Raw genomic sequence first — 13,477 nt, 5'->3', positions numbered from 1 at the left:
TCTCTGAGTTCAAGGACAGTCTGATCTACAGAGTGAGTTCCAGGACAGCTACACAGAAACCCTGTCTTAAAATACCAAAAAGAAAAATAAAATAAAAAGAAAAGAAAGAAATCTTTATTACCTCACAAGAGAAGAAAAGACAGACACACAGAAAGGAAGTTGAATGAGAGGATGTACTTTGCTAAGAAGGATGTGTCCTGGAGTTATCCGTTTAGAAACAAATAGTGAGGCACTCCATGAGCAATAACCGTCAAATAAATAAATGCGTTACTAGAAAGAAGCCCATTCAAGTGGATCGTAGGATGTTATCAGTGTACCCAGGGATTTTTTTTCTTTATTAAACTCTCCTCCCTCCTGTGTCTATCTCCCTTTCTCTTGGATAATTAGAGCCCCTGGCTCCCATTTTTCCGTGCAGCCATAGATTTGGCTTTAGTGCCAGGAGCAGCCTAGAAGAGCAGATTACAATGTGGCTGTCACCCCTCACTCAGAGGTCTCCGGAATGATGCCTGTTAGAAGCTCTTTCACAGGCCAGAAGATAAAGCTCGGCATGTACAGAGTTGCTTTTTTCTTGGGGTGGCTGGGCTCTTGCTTTGCTTTAGTTTTGGGGTTTTTGCTTTTTTGTTGTTGTTGTTGTTGTATTTGTTTTCTTTGTTTCTTGTTGTTTTGTTTGTTTGTTTTTGCTTTTTGAGCCAGGTCTCACGTGTAGCTCTGGCTGTCCTGGAACTCACTATACAGACCAAACTGGCCTCACACTCACAGAGCTCCTCCTGCCTCCTCAGGGCTGGGTTTAAAGGAGTGCACCACGATGCCTGGTTTCAGAGTTACTTCTTCTTTTTAAAAAAAAACGTTATTTATTTTTATGTATAGTGGTGTTTTTCCTGCATGTATGTCTGTGTTAGAATGTTGGAATCACTCTGAGCTGGAGTTACAGACAGTTGTAAGCTGTCATGTGGTTATTGGGAATCGAACCCAGGGCCTCCAGAAGACCATTGAGCTATCTCTTTAGCCCCTAGAGTTACTTGTTAAGTTTCTATTCTCCAGTAATATGATCCATCGTGTGAACATCTTTTTCAAGCCCAGTCTTATGCACAAAACCATAGGTTTGATTCCTAGCACTGGGAAGAAGGAAGAAGGAATGGGTTGGGGAAAAGAAGCAGGGAGGGAGCACTAGAGAGATGCAATCTTTTAAAAAATACCCTGCAAGCCGGGCGGTGGTGGCGCACGCCTTTAATCCCAGCACTCGGGAGGCAGAGGCAGGCGGATCTCTGTGAGTTCGAGACCAGCCTGGTCTACAGAGCTAGTTCCAGGACAGGCTCCAAAGCCACAGAGAAACCCTGTCTCGAAAAAAAAAAAAAAAATACCCTGCAAGTGGAAGGAACATTCCTTCCATTTTAAACCGCAAGAATAAGTGGATGTTGGGTCCGGGTACCAAAAGATGGTAGCGTGCAATTCGGTCTGAGAAAGTCATGACCTGGAAAACTTCCTGTCTCGAGTATCGGATAAGCTTCTGCAGCAAGCCATGAATAAGTTAAAGCATCTGCCTAAAAGAACCTAAAAGAAGCCAGCCCTGGAGAAATTAAGCCGTGGACGGAAAAGAGTAGCGGCTGTCATTGAAAACACTGACTTCGCAGTCCTCTATCACCAATCCTCAACGACCACCTCACTTTGTATCATTAAAAAAAGTATGCCGCGTGAGTGTCTCTTCATCTGTGAAATGGGGTTAATTGAGAGCTGAAGACTCTGCTCATTAGTGAATTGCTTGCCTGACATGCACAAGACTCCGGGTTCAATCTAAAGTGCCATTTAATAAAATGGAGTTGACATTAGCCCCCTCAGAGGGCTATAGGAGGATTAAATAAAATAACATGTAAAATGCTTAGCTTAGCTCCGTGCCTAACCCATGGAAAATGTTTTACATGGTTAGCTATTATTGCCTATGTGTAAGAGGGTAAATATTTATCCCACTGCTCTGACACTACCCACTGGCAGGCATCCCATGATCAGTGTCTCATAACTGTGATTGTCTGGGACATCTGTGACGATGGAAAAGGTTGGGCAGAATGTTTGTGGACTGAGAGGTTTTTTTGGAATTTATCTTCAAGACCAATTGGTGATTTTGTCAGGGTTTTTCTTTGCCTGACATCTGCTAAGATTAAGAAACAAAAAGCTATGTGAATTCTTATCAGATTTGTGCCACACAGGACTGAAACAGAAACAGTTGGCAATCAAAACATAGAAAAGCCAATGTTTTTAACACCCTGGAATTATCGTTGGGCTTTGTTTATTTGTTTAAGGTAGTCTCCTGCCCAGGCTATCTTTGAGTTCCTTGTGAACTCAAGGAGGACCTTAAAGAAAATTCTTGAACTTCTGACTCTCCTGCTTCCACTGCCCAAGTGCTTCCATTATAAACGTGTACTGGGAACCAAAACTTAAGGCTATTTCCATGCTGGACAAGCATTCTACCAACTGAAGTACATCTCCAGCCCCACCTTCAACTTCTGGTCCTCCTGCCTCCCCTGTGCCAGTGCTGAGATGACAGGCATGTGGCTGCCATGTTTGCCTTAGGATTATGTCGTTGTTACTGCTTTTTAACTAAGTAGTAATACTGAACTAGTAAGAAATCTTTATTTATTTTGATTGAAAGTGGCAGTTCATCCAGGTATTGTGGCACAGCTATGATCCCAGGATTCTGGAGCTGGAGGCCAAAGAAGGATCAGGAGTTCAAAACTAGGTTTGGTCTCATAGTAAGTTTTGAGGGTTACTTGAGTCCCTGTCTCAAAATAGTAAGAAAAGAAAAGGAAAGAAGTGGCAATTCAAATCAAATGAGGGGGGCACACACTTATTACCACATGAAAAGTCAGTCTCCGAATCTAAAAGTGTTGTAGAGGTCAGGGATGTAGTACTGACCCAGCGTGGAGGAGGGCCTGGCTTTGAGCCCAGCATTTTGGAGGAGTCGGAGAGGTGGAAAATTCTACTCATTTGTTCATTTGCTTATTTTTGCAATGCTGGGGACTCGTGCACACTAGGCAAGCCGTCTGCCACCATTACATCCCCATCACTTCTTCTTCTCTTCACATTCACTACATCCAGCTTCCAACACCTGGGTACATTCCTCTGTATACTGAATTTTGTTTAAAAGTTGTATATGTCCATGCTAAGAACAAGGGTACCACTGATTCTTAGCTGTTTCCCACTCCCGCCACTTATGCCATGGTCTCCAATTCTGAATATTGTCATTGATACCATACACACACAGGAAATGAATCTAAAAGATTTCTGGTGTTAGTCTGCCTCCAGAGTGCTGGGATTAAACGTGTGCACACAATTGCTGGGCGGTGGTGGCCTTTACACTTGAAAAACAAACACAAAAAAAGTGTGCACAATCCACTGTCTGATAGGGTGTATTTTTTTAATTTTATCTTAACTTTGTGTTTATGGGGGTTTATCTGCATGTGTGTCTGTGAACCACCTGCGAGCAGTGTCCAGAGAGGCCAAAGAGGACATCAAAGCCCCTTGAAACTAGAGTTACAGACAGTTGTGACTAGCCATGAGGATGTTGGGAATAAGACCCAAGTTCTCTGGAAGAGTGCTCAAGGCTCTTAATTGCTGAGCCACCTCTCCAGCTCCAGGATATACTTTTGAATATACAGGGAATGAATGTGCCTACTAGAAAATGCCTGGTTCATGTGACAGTTGTAGCTGTGGCATGGTCAATCCATGGAGAAGCATTCCAAACGTTCCTAATGCCTCAGACAACCCTGCAAACATCTGGCAAGAACCCAGAAACACCCCCAGGTCAAACACACAGTACCAAGGTAACAGCAGTTTTTGAGGACTCCAGCGTGTGAGTCTGTCGTTGCCGGGAGCTCTCTATCACGCTCATTTCACAATGGCTTCTCTCTGGAGACTGTAGGTAAACGGCATCCATGCACTCAGTTTGAATCCTACTTTCTACACCTACCCAGCTTCTAGCACAGCCCAGAAAGTGTTGTGGAATGACGGAACTGGTAGATAGTACTCATTGAATGCCAGCTATGTACATTATGCCAGGCTCTGGATGTAGAGATGAGTCAGACAGTACTCCTATCTGCAAGAGCATAGCCTCATGGGAAAGAACTCTTTGGTTATAAACGATGCAAAACCAGACACAAAGCAACTTAGGAAAAACAAGAATATCTTGGCTCACACGTGATTTTAAATTATTTTTAGGTGGGAAGCAAATGGGTAAAATTACAGTAAAGTGCTGGCTGTACAAGCATGAGAGCCTGAGTCTGGATGCTCAGAACCCATGAGAAAGTCTAGCACTTGAAGGAAGGAAGGAAGGAAGGAAGGAAGGAAGGAAGGGGGGAGGGAGAGAGGGAAGAAGGAAGGAAGGGGGGAGGGAGGGAGGGAGGGAGGGAGGGAGGGAGGGAGGGAAGAAGGAAGGAAGGAAGGAAGGAAGGAAGGAAGGAAGGAAGGAAGGAAGGAAGGAAGGAAGAGGGGAGAGGGGAGAGAGGGAGGGAAGAAGGAAGGAAGGAAGGAAGGAAGGAAGGAAGGAAGGAAGGAAGGAAGGAAGGAAGGGGGGAGGGAGGGAGGGAGGGAGGGAAGAAGGAAGGAAGGAAGGAAGGAAGGAAGGAAGGAAGGAAGGAAGGAAGGAAGGAAACAAGCTGGGCTGGGTGGTGCATGACTTTACTCTCTGAGTTCCCAGCCAGCCCAGTTTACATGGTGAGTTCCAGGACAGCCAAGCTATGTAGAGAGACACTGTCTCAAAAGACAAAAACAAAAAAACAAAATAAGGCAGAGAGCAATTAAGGAAGATAGCAAACTTTGATTTCCGTTCTCTGTGCATACACCATGCACACAGATACATACATGTACACACAGACCCAAGAACAACTCAGTGCTTGCCTATACAATGTCTTAGCTTTACCTCTCAGGGCTTCAGAAAACGCGGCAAGGAAGAATATACCTGCAGTCAGAGATTCTGGAAAACAGGGACAAGAAGGCCAGGAATTTTAGTTTAAGGCCAAGGTGGAATGCAGGAGACTTCCTTAAGGAAAACAAAAAGAGGTCCAAGCTGAAGGCTGATTTAGGCAGCTCCAGAGTTTAAATAATCTGGTTTCAACTCCGGGACAAGTCTTCCAATGTGTTCACTTTGGCTTGGGACTTTACAGCAAGAGGCAGCACAAACTGCAGTCCTTACATTCCCTCACGCCTGTAAAATACATTTGAGCTAGCTGACGGCCGAGACCCTGGACAATTTAGTCAAGTTTTTTGTCCCAGGCTGGCAATGGCGTCCAATGGTGAGTTACATGTTCAGCATGCATGAGGCCCTGGGCTAGAGCTCTCTCTCTGCCTCAATTCCACCATTTATAAAAAGGAATAATAATCATACATACTTAATATGGTTATTGTGAACACAATAAAATAAGTCCAGTGTTTCAAACTCTCCCTGATACAGAATTGAACACTCAATAAATGTTAACTATTTCATTAGTATTGTCACGTTAACAACGCTCAAGGACGAGAGGAAATTATTTCTCTCAAACGCCAGAGAAAACCTCATGACATCCTGGCACTGACTGAATCTGAAGGAATCACTCGCCGGACACTGGTTTACTCTGCTAATGCATCCCATTCCCAGAACACACAAACTCAGCATTGCCATCCCCGGGTAGCCTGTGAATAGAGGAGGGCTGTTCCCCACGAAGAAACTAACGTACAGTGGCTAGAGAGAAAGACAATGGCTGCTAGCTAGCAAAGACAGAGATGAGCAGCATGATCGGCTTTGTGGTACAGTCTGACTGGCGCCATGATCAGGATAAGCATCAAAGCCAATCTGAGGAGCTCTGACCTAGCCGGGGAAGAACTGAAGACCTGAGAACACACACACACACACACACACACACACAGACACACACACACACACACACATTCCCCTCCTACCGCTGCCTGAGCTGACCTGAGAGCTCTCAGGCTCAAGCTATCCCACTTTGGCAGCTCCTACTTTGGCCACATCCTTGTCCCTGGTCAGGTTTTCTATTCCCTATGAACTCTTAGGGGTTTTATTTGAACTGTCTCTTCAGCTTTATCATTCAAAACAGCCAGAAAGGGCTGGCATTGCAGTGCGGAGATAGAGCTCTGGCCTAGCCAGTGCAGTGCCCTGACTCATGCCCAGCATTGAGAGAAAAGATGTTCTATCAGCTAGCATGGTGGTTAAGCCTACAGCAACAGTACTCAAGAGGCTGAGCAGGATTGCAGTGGGTTTAAGGCCAGCCTGGGCTACAGAAGCGAAAGGTCTGGAGAGACAGCTTAGTGAGCAAGGCACCTGCTGACAAGCCTGACAACCTGAGTTTAATCCCCAGGACCCGCATGGTAGAAAGAGAGAAATGATTCTGGAATTTGTTCTCTGATCTCCACACAAGACCATAGCAGTTACATGTCCTGCAGGCACAAGCAATAAAAAATATGTATTTAAAAAAAACTTCAAGTAGGCAGGGGGCTGGGAAGATATAAAGTGCAAGAATGAGAACCTGTAATATAATCCTCAGAACCTGCTTAAAAGCTGGATGTTACGGTTTGGAGAGATGGCCCTGTGGTTAAGAGAACTGATTGTTCTTCCAGAGGACCCAGGTTCAAATCCCAGCACCCACATGGCAGCTCACAATTGTCTGAAGATCCAGTTGTAGGGGATCTGACACCCCTTCACACCAATGCACATAAAAAATTAAATAAACTTAAAAAAAACTTTTTTTTAAAAAAAAAAAGCTGGGTGTTAGGCTCTGTGGTAGGGGCACACCTTTAATCACAGCACTTGGGAGGCAGAAACAGGTGAATCTCTGTGAGTTGGAGGCTAGCCTGGTATTCAAAGAGAGTCCCAGGACAGCTAGGACTGTTACACAGAGAAATCCTGCCTCAAAAAAATAAAAAGAAATGAAATAAAAATATTCATAAATAAGTAGTTGAGTGTTGAGGTTGGAGAGAAAGTTCAACAGATGAGAGCACTTGTTCTTCTTGCAGAGGTCCAGGGCTTGATTCCCAGGGCCCACATGGTGATTCACGACCATCCATAATAGCAATTCCAAGGGATCTGATGCCCTTGGAACTTCGACAGGCACCAGGAACGCATGCAATGCACATACACACAGGTAGACAAACACTCATACATGTGAAATAAAAAGAAATAGATATGCTGTGTGGTGGCGGCGCACGCCTTTAATCCCAGCACTTGGGAGGCAGAGGCAGGTAGATCTCGGAGTTTGAGGCCAACCTGGTCTACAAAAGGAATTCCAGGATAGCCAGGGCTGTTACACAGAGAAACCCTGTCTCAAAAAACAACAAACAAACAAACAAAGGCTGGGTGCTGAGGCAATGCCTTGAATGCCAGCACAAGGGAGGTGGGAACATGAAGATTCTTGAGGCTTGCAAGTCAGTCAGTCTATCCAATTTGGCACGCTCCAGGTTTAGGAAAGACCTTGTCTCAAAAACTAAGGTCATTCAGAAAGACACCTCTGGCTACCACATGCATGTATACACATACACAAAAATATACAGGAATAAAATAAGAATTAAAAACAAAAATTCCAAACAAACTCTATTGAAAAAATTGCTCTGGATTGGAAATATAGCTCTGTTGGTAGAGTTCTTACCTAGCATGCATGAAGCTCTGGGATTAATCTCCAGATTTCTGTAAGCCAGACATGGTGGAGGATAGCTGTATCCTAGAATAGATAGAGGCAGGAGGATTGGAAGTTCAAGATCATCTTTGGCTACAAAGCAAGTTTCAGGCCAGTCTGGGCTACATGAGACTGTCTCAAAAAAAAAAAAAAAAAAAAAAAAAGGAAAGAAAGAAAGAAAACGGAAGAAAGGAAGAGGATGCTGTATTAAATTCTCATATTCCCCTGCCATTTCTAGCTTTGATGACTCCGATTTCATTACCAAGCCACAGAGTCAGCTCTCACGCACACAAATGCTAAGATTTCCTATGCCCCGTCTGCTTGGGATCTAGAGAGTGCATTGAGAAAGCTGGCCTTCCTCTCAGGTCCTGCTCCCCAAACAATGGGAAGAGTACAGGATTGAGACACTCTGGTTTCCTGGGAGGGAACATTGCAGCTGTGAAAAACCCAAAGTTGTGAATTGTCAGATGGTGACTGCCCATGAAACCTGTCAAGATGCCTGACAGCTCAGCTGAGAACCTAATTACCAGTTACAAAGAAAGACAGGAAAAACGTGTTGCCAGAGAGCTCCTGGTCAGACAGAATGAGGTGCAGTGTCCTGGCCTCATCACCAGCTCCTCCTGCTTCAACTGGAGCAGCACACATTAGTATAATTGACACCACACATGTTTACCATCTGAACAAAGGAACCATGTCCCGCCACAGCCCTGTGTCAGCTGAGCTTTTGGCAATCACGTGAATTCAGCAGTGGCATTTGCACCAACAGCACAAACACTTCTGGTATTCTTGATACCAAGGACAATACCATCCTATACTTAACTTTTCTCTGAGGTTCACAGACTTCAACCAATCCTCCTTGTTTCCTGGAGTGAAGAAGATCCCTCAAGAGGGGTGACAACTTACTGAAGGTCACACGGTCAGTCAGCAGCCCAGCATCTTATCTTCCAAGGACTATGAAAGCGTCACAAGTGAAACACAGTGGGTAGAGACAGTCATGGCCAAGTCCGATAGCCTGAGTTTGAGCCCCAGGAACCACCTGATGAAAACAGAGAGCACCCACTCCTACAAGTTGTCTTCTGATCTCTATACCATGTTGTCGCATACACCCTACTCCTCCACACACACAGGAAAAACATAGATGTAAAAAAGTAATAATATTGCCAGGCTGTGGTGGCTCACGCCTTTAATCCCAGCACTCGGGAGGCAGAAGCAGACAGATCTCTATGAGTTCGAGACCAGCCAGGGCTACAAGAGCTAGTTCTAGGACAGGCTCCAAAGCTACAGAGAAACCCTGTCTTGAAAAACCAAAAAAAAAAAAAAAAAAAAAAAAAAGGAGAGAACAGATTCCCAAAAGTTATCCTCTGACCTCTTCAGACATGATATGGCATGCATGTAGACACACACATACACACAAATGAATAAATAAATATAATTAAAAAGAAAAAGTCAGTCAGGTAGTGGTGGCACAGGCCTTTAACCCTAGTGCTCAGGAGACAGAGACAGATGTATCTATGTGAGTTCAAGGCCAGCCTGGTCTAAGAGGGAGTTCAAGATCAGTTAGAGCTACACACAGAAAAACCCTGTCTCAAAAAACCAAAGAGAGAGAGGGAGAGTCAAAAACCATCAGGACATCAGGAGGCGTGGAAGAGGAAAAAAAGGAGAAAGTCATCAACTTTGATCAAGAATCTTCAAGTCGGCCCCTACACTTGGTACCTCGCGATACTTCGCTGGTTCCTCCCTCTTTCCTTTCTGCCACCGCCACGCCATCCAGACTGAGGAAGACCCGGAAACTCCGGGGCCACGTGAGCCACGGCCATGGCCGCCTCGGTAAACACCGCAAGCATCCGGGAGGACGCGGGAACGCTGGAGGCATGCATCATCACAGGATCAACTTCGACAAATATCATCCAGGTTACTTCGGGAAAGTTGGGATGAGGCATTACCACTTAAAGAGGAACCAGAGCTTCTGCCCGACTGTCAACCTGGATAAACTGTGGACGCTGGTCAGTGAGCAGACCCGGGTCAACGCTGCCAAGAACAAGACTGGAGTTGCTCCCATCATTGATGTTGTGCGATCGGGCTACTACAAAGTTCTGGGGAAGGGAAAGCTCCCTAAGCAGCCTGTCATCGTGAAAGCCAAATTTTTCAGCAGAAGAGCTGAGAAAAGATAAAGGGTGTTGGAGGTGCCTGTGTTCTGGTGGCTTGAAGCCACTCAGGGAGGCCAATTAAATGCTAACACTTTCCAAGAAAAAAAAATCTTCAAGTCAGAGAAAAACAATACTAGTCCCTCTCTACACAATTGCTTCAGCAGCCCTGGAACATAAATGATATCTTTCCTGATAGGAAACATCTCCCCTTCCCACCCGAACACAGAGACCTGGCACTCACAGCAACATGGAGCAAAGAAAATACTTATTAGTGACTTTCTGTGTTCCTTCCCTCGATCTAATTTCATCTCTAAACCAATCGGTAAGGTATATAATAGAGATGGACAGATTCTTACCTACAGCCCAGGGAGATCAGGCAAACTGCCTGAGCTCAGGTTCCTAGTGACGGGCACTGCAGTCATTTGTGGTAGCTCCCACCTGTTGTCCGAGCTACCGGTGAGGCAGAGGTGGGAGGACCACACGAGTCTGGTAGTACAAGGCCCTGCATTTGGCTCCCAGATAATTTTCTTTTAAATAGCCCAATATACACATATGATCCCCCCCCCAAGACAGGGTTTCTCTGTAGCTTTGAAACCTGTCTTAACCTGCTCTGTAGACCAGGCTGGCCTCCAATTCACAGAGATCCGCCTGCCTCTGCCTACTGAGTGCTGGGATTAAAGGCGTGTGCCACCATTAACAGGCTATATGAAAAAATTTTAATGATAATAAAAATAACTAACTAAATAAAACGTGACTGCTTCATCTAAAAGGCATTCAGGCATCTCTGAGAAGGTATTCCATCTGATTCAAAACCACAAAGAACAGGGAGCTGGGATGGAAAATAGGGAGAATGAAGGAGATGGAGCAGTCAGGAAAAAGGGACCAGGAAGGGGATCCGGCTAGGAAAATTAACAGACAGTGAGAATCCTTCCCAGAGACCTCCTACCGGGACCCAGGAACAAAGCTTGTAGACTCTGTAGAAGCTGTGGTCTTTTTTCCCCTTTTCCGTTTACCACTTATTTTCCCTTCTATAAAAGGATTAGCAGGATGAACTCAGTGGGAAAGGAGGCCCCTGTGGGATCCTGTTACCAGCCATCTGTGTTCTGTTCTTTACTTTTGAACAAGACGGCTCCAAAACTCTGAACTGGAGAGGGAGTTGGAGCTGCATACAGATCAGCGGAGCTGTTGCTACCCGCTCTGACGCCTGCGGGATGACTCAATCCTCTGTGCCTGGAGGAGTCAGCTGTGGTCCCCTGGAGCCTCCTACTCTAGGGAGGAAAATCAGGGAAGTGGGATAGTGGCTTGGAAAAGGGAAGGAGGACCCTAGCTTTCGGGCAGGAATTCGGGCTGGAAAGGTAGATGAAGACACCCTGAGACCTCAGTGAAGAGTTCCAGCGGATCGTGGGGGAGGGATTTAAGATACCAGCTAGCAGTCTTCCTTAGCTTTTAGCTGCTGCCCAAGAAGGGTATACATACCGTGTGGAGGATGGCAGTCGGGAAAAGCCATATGGTTGTGTCCCCAGGAACTCAGCTCAAACGCAAACCTCACTCACCTCCCGGGTGGGTTTTATCCAGGTACAGGCAGCTCCCGCTATTTCCTGGCTTTCAGAAGATCGCGCCGACTCCTCCTGTTCCTACTGGGCACCATTAATACTTTAGAACGTGTTTGTGCTGAACAGTTGCTAGCATCAGACCTCTCCCCTGGTCATTCACTCAGATCTCTGAGATACAGGCAATTAGGAAGAGAAACCATACCAGGAAGCCCCTAGGTAGCCTTCCTGTTTGCCCAGCTTTCAGCTGCTTGTGTATCCATAGTGCCAAGAGGCATCTGGATTTACCCTATGCTAATACATAAACACGCTGCTCCACCCCCACAACAACCCCAGGCATCCCTCAAAGAACTGTCTTTTCTTTTGGCTCCTTATCACTCACCAATAAACAGTCCCCGTCCAGTCCCCCCACCCACCCTGGTTTGGCTTCCAGTTACCATGGCAACTCGAAAGCAACGGGTTGAAGCTGCCAATAAAGGCATCTGCAAGAGCTTTGTACAGCCAGACTCCTTTAAAAACAATAGTACAAAGTGGAATCACCGCTACATCCACCCTCCTCTTCCACCCCACATACACTCTCCATTGTTGGGTTTATGGAGAAACTGGCAGTATTTGGAATATCCAGGAAAGTGGTTGCTTAGCCCCAGAGGAAAGGTTTTCATGCCGTATACAATGATTTCTTTAGATCCTAGCCTAGAAATCTGACCAACCTGTCAGGTGTTTGCAGCTGTACAAAGACCAAGATATTTACAAAATATGTCTGTATATGTTTTCTTTCTTTCTTTCTTTCTTTCTTTCTTTCTTTCTTTCTTTCTTTTGTTGTTGCTCTTGTTGTTGTTCAAGACAGGGTTTCTTTGTGTAGCTCTGGCTGTCCTGGAACTCATAGATCCACCTGCCTCTGTCTCCCAAGTGCGGGGACTAAAGGCATGCACCACCTTTTACTGTATTTCAACTTGCTGTGCTTCCAGGGAAGTATCTGGATTTTCCTTATTTCAGGGTAGAACTACTGGCTGGTTTCACACAAAGGACTGAGAGATGGCTTTGGCTGTTCTTCCAGAGGTCCCAGGTTTGAGTTTCCCAGCTCCCACATGGGGCTCACAATTGTCTATAACTCTGGTCTGTCTATAACCTCGTTGAGTCACCAGGCACACATGTGATGCACAGACAGATAAAACACTCACACACATAAACATAAAAACAAGAAAAACATGAGTGAACTCTTGATAATACTCAGATAATATGTATGAAAATGCTCTGAACAAAAGGGCTCAAACAGGTCTGGAGAAACAGTTCAGTGGTTAAGAGCAATTGCTGCTCTTGAAAAGGACCTAGATTCAGTTACCAGCACTACACAGTGGCTCACAACCATCTATAACTCCAGTTCCAGGGGTATCAGATGTCCTTTTCTAACCTCTGAGGGCACCACAAACCCACATGGCACACATACATACATGCCAGCAAAATACTCATATACATAAAAGACATTTATTTGCTTTTTCGAGACAGGGTTTCTCTGCATAACAGTACTGGCTGTCCTGGAACTTGCTTGGTAGTCCAGGCTGGCCTCGAACTCACTGAGGTCCACCTGCCTCTGCCTCCCAAGTGCTGAGATTAAAGGTGTGTGCCACCACCACCCGGCCCATAAATATATTTTTTAAAGTACTCAGTCATATTAACTACCACACTCCCCTGCAGTTCAGGTTACATGACAAAAATTGCTAAGTGCCTATTGTCTGGCACTAACTTGAATCTCTTCTGCTTCTGTCCCCTTTGTTTTTCAGACCATTGGCAAGACTTTCTCTGCTGCACTTTCCCTGCCTGTAAGATGAGAAGTGTAACAGTATCTCTTCAGAGGACTTTTATGTAGATGAAATAAATCAGAATCTAGAAAGTTTTTGAGCAGTGTCTGGCTCTATGTACCAAGTATCTCTGCTATATCACTGTCTACTGCTGGACACAGTGTGCTGCTGGGAACAGACAAGGTATCCTGTCCTCAAAGAATGTACAGTCTAAGCCAGGCAAAATGGTGCACACCTTAGTTCCCAGCACTCAGGAGGCAGAGGCAGGTGGATCTCTGGGAGTTCAAGGCCAGCTACTTAGCAAGTACTGGGACAGTCAGAGCTAC

At 45.4% G+C, this 13,477-nt stretch overlaps 1 pseudogene; it reads left to right on the top strand.

The window, feature by feature from the left end:
• Window positions 1–5,269: 5,269 nt before the first annotated feature.
• Window positions 5,270–9,876, top strand: LOC142831583 (large ribosomal subunit protein uL15 pseudogene; annotated as a pseudogene).
• The last annotated feature ends 3,601 nt before the right edge of the window (window positions 9,877–13,477 follow it).

The sequence above is a fragment of the Microtus pennsylvanicus genome, chromosome 11 (genome assembly GCF_037038515.1).
Source record: "Microtus pennsylvanicus isolate mMicPen1 chromosome 11, mMicPen1.hap1, whole genome shotgun sequence".
In the NCBI taxonomy this organism is placed as follows: Eukaryota; Metazoa; Chordata; class Mammalia; order Rodentia; family Cricetidae; genus Microtus; species Microtus pennsylvanicus.
The sequence above is the reverse complement of the archived record's forward strand: the minus strand, read 5'-3'. Positions and strand labels throughout refer to the sequence as shown.